At 40.9% G+C, this 5,769-nt stretch overlaps 1 non-coding gene across 1 annotated transcript; it reads right to left on the bottom strand.

Moving 5' to 3' along the window:
* Positions 1–225: 225 nt before the first annotated feature.
* Positions 226–332, bottom strand: LOC114760977 (small nucleolar RNA R71). Its single transcript, XR_003742105.1, has one exon. It is a non-coding gene; the product is annotated as a small nucleolar RNA R71 (small nucleolar RNA).
* Positions 333–5,769: the final 5,437 nt, after the last annotated feature.

Here is a 5,769-nt window from a genome sequence, read left to right as displayed (position 1 = left end):
ATTTTAAGGATGATCCGACTGAGCATTTGACCAAGTTCATAGAGGTTTGTGAGAACTTCAAACAAACTGGGGTTACTAAAGATGCACTGAGATTGAGATTGTTTCCCATGTCATTATCTCACAAGGCAAAAACATGGTTGAATTCTTTACCTGAACACTCCATTAAGACTCGGGATGATCTTGTGTCTAAGTTCAAGGGCAGATTTATTCCAAGGGCAAACGTGCTACTTAAGGGGTGAATTGCTTTCTTTCGAGCAGCATCCGGATGAGCTATTTTATGAGGCTTGGGAAAGATTTAAGGATATGTGGAGAAATTGTCCAAATCATGAGCAGAAGAAATATGTTCTAATGGAAGCTTTCTGGAATGGGTTGAATGATCAGACAGTGACAATGCTGAATACCGCTTCAAACGGAGGAATCGGAAAGATGAAGGTAAATGAGCTATATGAACTGTATGAAGAGGTGGCATCTAGCACTATGCAACAGTATAACAAGAGAAGGCAAAGTTCTGGGAGATATAAGGAGCCTAGTTCTTCATCATCAAGGGATATTGCATCGCAACTTGAAGCAATATCTAAGAGATTTGACAATCTAGAATTGCAGATTAAGAAAGGAAATGCTGCAGGAGTTCATGCACTTCAGGCTCCGGGATACACTTGTGACCATTGTAATGAGGAACACCATTCTGATCAATGCCCATACACCTTGGAGACAGTCAATTATATGAATAATGCACAAAGAAGACCACAAGGGAACCCTTATTCTCAAACTTACAATCCAAATTTGAGAAATCATCCAAATTTCTCTTGGCGAAATGGGCCAAGTCTGAATCCCCCACAAATATTACCATCCGGTGCTAAACAAATGGGGCCTCCTGGTTTTCATGGTCAACCACAGCAACATCAATTGCAACAGCAGCATCCTCAAAAGGAAGATTCCAAAATTGAGAAGATGTTTGCTCAATTATTGGCCAATCAAAATCTGCAAGGGCTGAGAATAAGGCAACATTTTCTCTCCATGAAACTGCCATCAAGAATCTTGAGGTGCAAATGGGTCAACTGGCTTCACAAATGAATGTACTCACAAGAAGCAGCTTACCAAGTGATACCATTCCCAATCCAAAAAGGGATGGTAATGAAGAATGCAAAGCGATCAGTTTGAGAAGTGGAAAGCAATTACCTGACATTCAGAGGCCTAGTCAGACCGGCAAGGACATCACTAACAGTATGGCGACTGATCTTGATACAAATGAGCTTTCAGAAGAAGGTGGTATAGTAGAAGAGGAAGAAACCAAGAAAAGGAAACAAACAGAAGAAAATCTCACTGATGTGATTCGAGGAAAGAAGGTAGAGGGTGAAACGGTTGATGATAAAAAGAGAAAGACAACTCCCCCTCTTGCTACACAGATGCCGCCGCTTCCATTTCCTCAAAGGTTCAAGAAGAAAGATGAAGATGTCCAGTTCAAGAAATTTGTGGACATGTTTAAGCAATTACACATCAACATCCCGTTTGCTGAAGCATTAGAGCAGATGCCTAAGTATGCTAAGTTTCTTAAGGATGTTCTCTCCAAAAAGAAGAGATTTGGTGAATTTGAAATGGTGGCTCTGACTGAAGATTGTAGTGCCATCTTGCAGCGAAAACTCCCACCCAAACTGAGAGATCCAGGCAGCTTTTATATTCCTTGTAACATAGGCAAACACTTCAATGGAAAAGCCCTATGTGATTTGGGAGCAAGTGTTAACTTGATGCCTCTAGCTATATTTAATCGATTAAATTTGGGTGATGCAAGGCCAACAACAGTTACATTGCTCTTTGCTGACAGAAGTATCTCATATCCAAAAGGGATTGTAGAAGATGTCTTGGTGAAGGTAGATAAATTCATATTCCCAGCTGATTTCATTGTGTTAGACTGTGAGGTAGATTGGAATATCCCCATTATTTTGGGACGGCCATTTTTAGCTACTGCAAGAACCCTTATTGACGTAGAAAAGGGTGAGATCACCATGCGAGTAAATGATGAGAAGGTGATATTCAACATGAATCAAGCCTTGAAGTTTCCAGATGATTCTGCTCACTGTAATTGTATTGATGTGATTGATTCCACAGTGCAAGAGGAGCTGATTAACTCTTTGACCAAAGACCCATTAGAAGCATTGTTGATTGGAGAAACAAGTAGTATTGATGGCAAGGTTGAAGCTTATGCAGAAATGATGAGTATTGAAGCATTTCCGTATCGAAAAGCTAAGACTTTTGAGCCTCTGGATGTGACTAGTGCTTTGAGCTCTCCTCTAAAGCCTTCTGTTGATGAACCGCCGGTGTTGGAGTTGAAGACTTTACCATCACATCTCAAGTATGCCTACTTGGGTAATTCTACTACATTACCTGTGATTGTTTCTTCTCAGTTGTCCACGTTGCAAGAAGAGAAACTGTTAAGGGTCTTGAGACACCACAAGAAAGCTATTGGGTGGTCTATAGCTGACATCAAAGGGATCAGCCCTTCTATTTGTATGCACAAGATTTTATTAGAGGATGGTCACAAACCTTCTATTGAGCATCAAAGGAGATTAAACCCGGTTATGAAAGAGGTAGTCAAGAAAGAGATCCTTAAATGGCTTTCTGCTGGAATAGTCTACCCTATTTCTGATAGTTCATGGGTGAGCCCAGTTCAATGCGTCCCTAAAAAAGGCGGTATAACTGTAGTGGCTAACACCCAAAATGAGCTAGTTCCAACTCGTACTGTGACTGGGTGGAGAATTTGCATGGATTATCGAAAGTTAAATACAGCAACCAGAAAAGACCATTTCCCGCTGCCATTTATTGATCAGATGTTGGATAAACTTGCTGGGCAAGAATTCTTTTGTTTCTTGGATGGGTATTCAGGATACAACCAAATTGTAATAGCCCCAGAAGATCAAGAGAAAACAACCTTTACTTGTCCATATGGCACGTTTGCTTTCAAAAGAATGCCATTTGGTCTTTGCAATGCTCCAGCAACATTTCAAAGATGCATGATGGCCATCTTTGCTGACATGATTGAGAAAACAATTGAAGTGTTCATGGATGACTTCTCTGTTTTTGGAGATTCTTTTGATTGTTGTTTAGATAATTTGGCGGCTGTTTTGCAAAGATGTGAAGAAACTAATTTGGTTCTGAATTGGGAAAAATGTCACTTCATGGTGCAAGAGGGCATTGTCCTTGGTCATCGAGTATCCAAACAAGGCCTAGAAGTTGACAAGGCAAAGATATCTGTTATTGAGCAATTGCCTCCACCAACAAGTGTTAAGGGTATTAGAAGTTTCTTGGGTCATGCGGGATTCTACCGTCGTTTCATTAAAGATTTCTCTAAAATCACTAAGCCTTTGTGCAATTTGTTGGAGAAAGATAGGGAGTTCAAGTTTGATGACACTTGTATGAACTCTTTTGAGGAATTAAAGAAGAAGCTCACCTCAGCACCCATTTTAGTGGCACCTAATTGGGAGCTACCCTTCATCATTATGGCAGATGCTAGTGATTTTGCCGTTGGAGCAGTTCTAGGACAAAAAGTAGATAAGGTCTTCCATCCCATCTACTATGCTAGTAAAACTTTGGATGATGCCCAACTTAACTACACTACTACAGAGAAAGAATTGCTTGCAGTGGTGTTTGTGCTTGTGAGAAATTCCGGTCTTATATTGTGGGCACCAAAGTGACTATCTATACAGACCACTCTGCCCTAAAGTATCTGTTTACCAAGAAAGATTCCAAAGCACGCCTAATTCGATGGGTCCTTTTGCTTCAAGAATTTGACTTGGAAATTGTTGATAGGAAAGGCACTGAGAACCAAGTGGCAGATCATCTATCTCGATTAAGTAGTGAGCTCAACATGATCATTGTCAAGAGATCAATGCAGCTTTTCCCGATGAATGCTTGTTCTTTGTGGATAACTCAACTACTCCATGGTATGCAGATCTGGTTAATTATCTGGTTTGTGGAACTCTGCCACTAGACCTTAACTCCCATCAAAAGAGGAAATTTCTTCACGATGCAAAGATGTACTTCTGGGAAGAACCTTACTTGTTCAAAAGATGTGCCGATCAGATGATAAGAAGATGTGTTCCGGAAGTTGAGCAGCAAGATATTCTAGAGTGTTGCCACTCTTCAGCTTATGGTGGGCACTTTAGAGGAGAGAAAACGGCTGCCAAAGTCCTTCAAAGTGGTTTTTATTGGCCTTCACTATTTAAAGATGCATATGCCTTTGTGATTCGATGTGATCGATGTCAACGAGTGGGAAACATATCAAGAAGGAATGAAATGCCTCTGAATAATATTCTGGAAGTTGAACTCTTTGATGTTTGGGGAATTGACTTCATGGGCCCGTTTCCAAAGTCTCTAAATCAAGAGTACATTCTGGTTGCTGTGGATTATGTCTCGAAATGGGTTGAAGCTACTGCATGTGTATCCAGTGATGCTAAAACGGTGATCAAATTCTTAAAGAAAAACATCTTCACGAGATTTGGAGCACTCGGGCTATTATTAGTGATGCGGTTCTCACTTTTGCAATCATCAATTTCAAGCTCTGATGAAGAAATATGGTGTAAAGCACAGGGTAACTTTGGCTTATCATCCTCAGTCAAATGGCCAAGCAGAAATATCCAACCGAGAGATCAAAAGCATTCTTGAGAAGGTAGTAGGTGCAACAAGAAAAGATTGGTCATTAAAACTGGATGATGCTCTTTGGGCCTACAGGACAGCATATAAAACTCCGATTGGGATGTCTCCCTATCGGTTGGTGTTTGGAAAAGCATGTCATTTGCCTGTAGAATTGGAACATGGAGCTTATTGGGCCATAAAAAAGCTCAACTTTGACTTTCAAGCTGCTGGTGCAAAAAGGCTCCTACAACTGAATGTTAGAGGAATTTCGCCTTAATGCCTATGAAAGTGCAAGGCTCTATAAGGAACGGACCAAGAAGTATCATGATCAGAAAATTATCCCAGGTCTTTGAAGCGGGGCAAAAGGTGTTACTTCATAATTCCAAATTGAGACTATTTCCGGGCAAACTCAAATCACGTTGGTCAGGGCCATTCACTGTGGTACAAGCTGCTAACCATGGTGCGGTGGAGCTGGAAAATGAAAAAGGTGAAAGATTTCATGCAAATGGCCTCGTTTGAAGCATTATTGGGGTGGAAAGGTGGATCGTCAAGTTTCTACGATCTACTTTGCTGAACAATCATAACAAAGCTGAAGAGTCAGGCTGAAGACTATAAACCAAGCGCTACTTGGGAGGCAACCCAAGCTCTAAACTTGCCTTTGATGTGTTTCTTTTATTTCAGTTTGTTTTAGTAGATTTAGTTTGATCTTTGTTTTTGTAGGCCTTTTGGTTTATTCCTCAAACTTTGGAGCTTAGCAGGAGTGGTTGATTTCTAATTAGCGCAACCAGGGAAGTGCACCTAACCTTAATCTCCAGCAGTGGCATTGACCTTGATTGTTTGAATTTGTGTTAAATTGAGGCTTGTGGATTTTTGCTTTTATGTGGTTTTTTGTGTTGTGTTTGTTTTTATGCTTGTGCTTGTGTTTTAGTCTTGTTTTATTGTGTGTAGGGTGCTTGATTGTGGTAGGTCTATTAATTTTTCATTTTATATGCCTTCTCTGTGTGAGGCGCCGCGGCGTGTTTGATAAGAAGCCGCGGCGCCTAGTCTGCTTCAGAGTGCCCGTTTCTGTAATAGGCGCCGCGCCCCTGAGTTAATCCGCCGCGGCGCCTTAGTCCTAGGTTGTAGTTCGTCTCGGTAAAA

This window comes from Neltuma alba, unplaced genomic scaffold (genome assembly GCF_004799145.2).
Source record: "Neltuma alba isolate B1F8T4 unplaced genomic scaffold, ASM479914v2 tig00011060_pilon, whole genome shotgun sequence".
NCBI lineage: Eukaryota > Viridiplantae > Streptophyta > Magnoliopsida > Fabales > Fabaceae > Neltuma > Neltuma alba.
The sequence above is the reverse complement of the archived record's forward strand: the minus strand, read 5'-3'. Positions and strand labels throughout refer to the sequence as shown.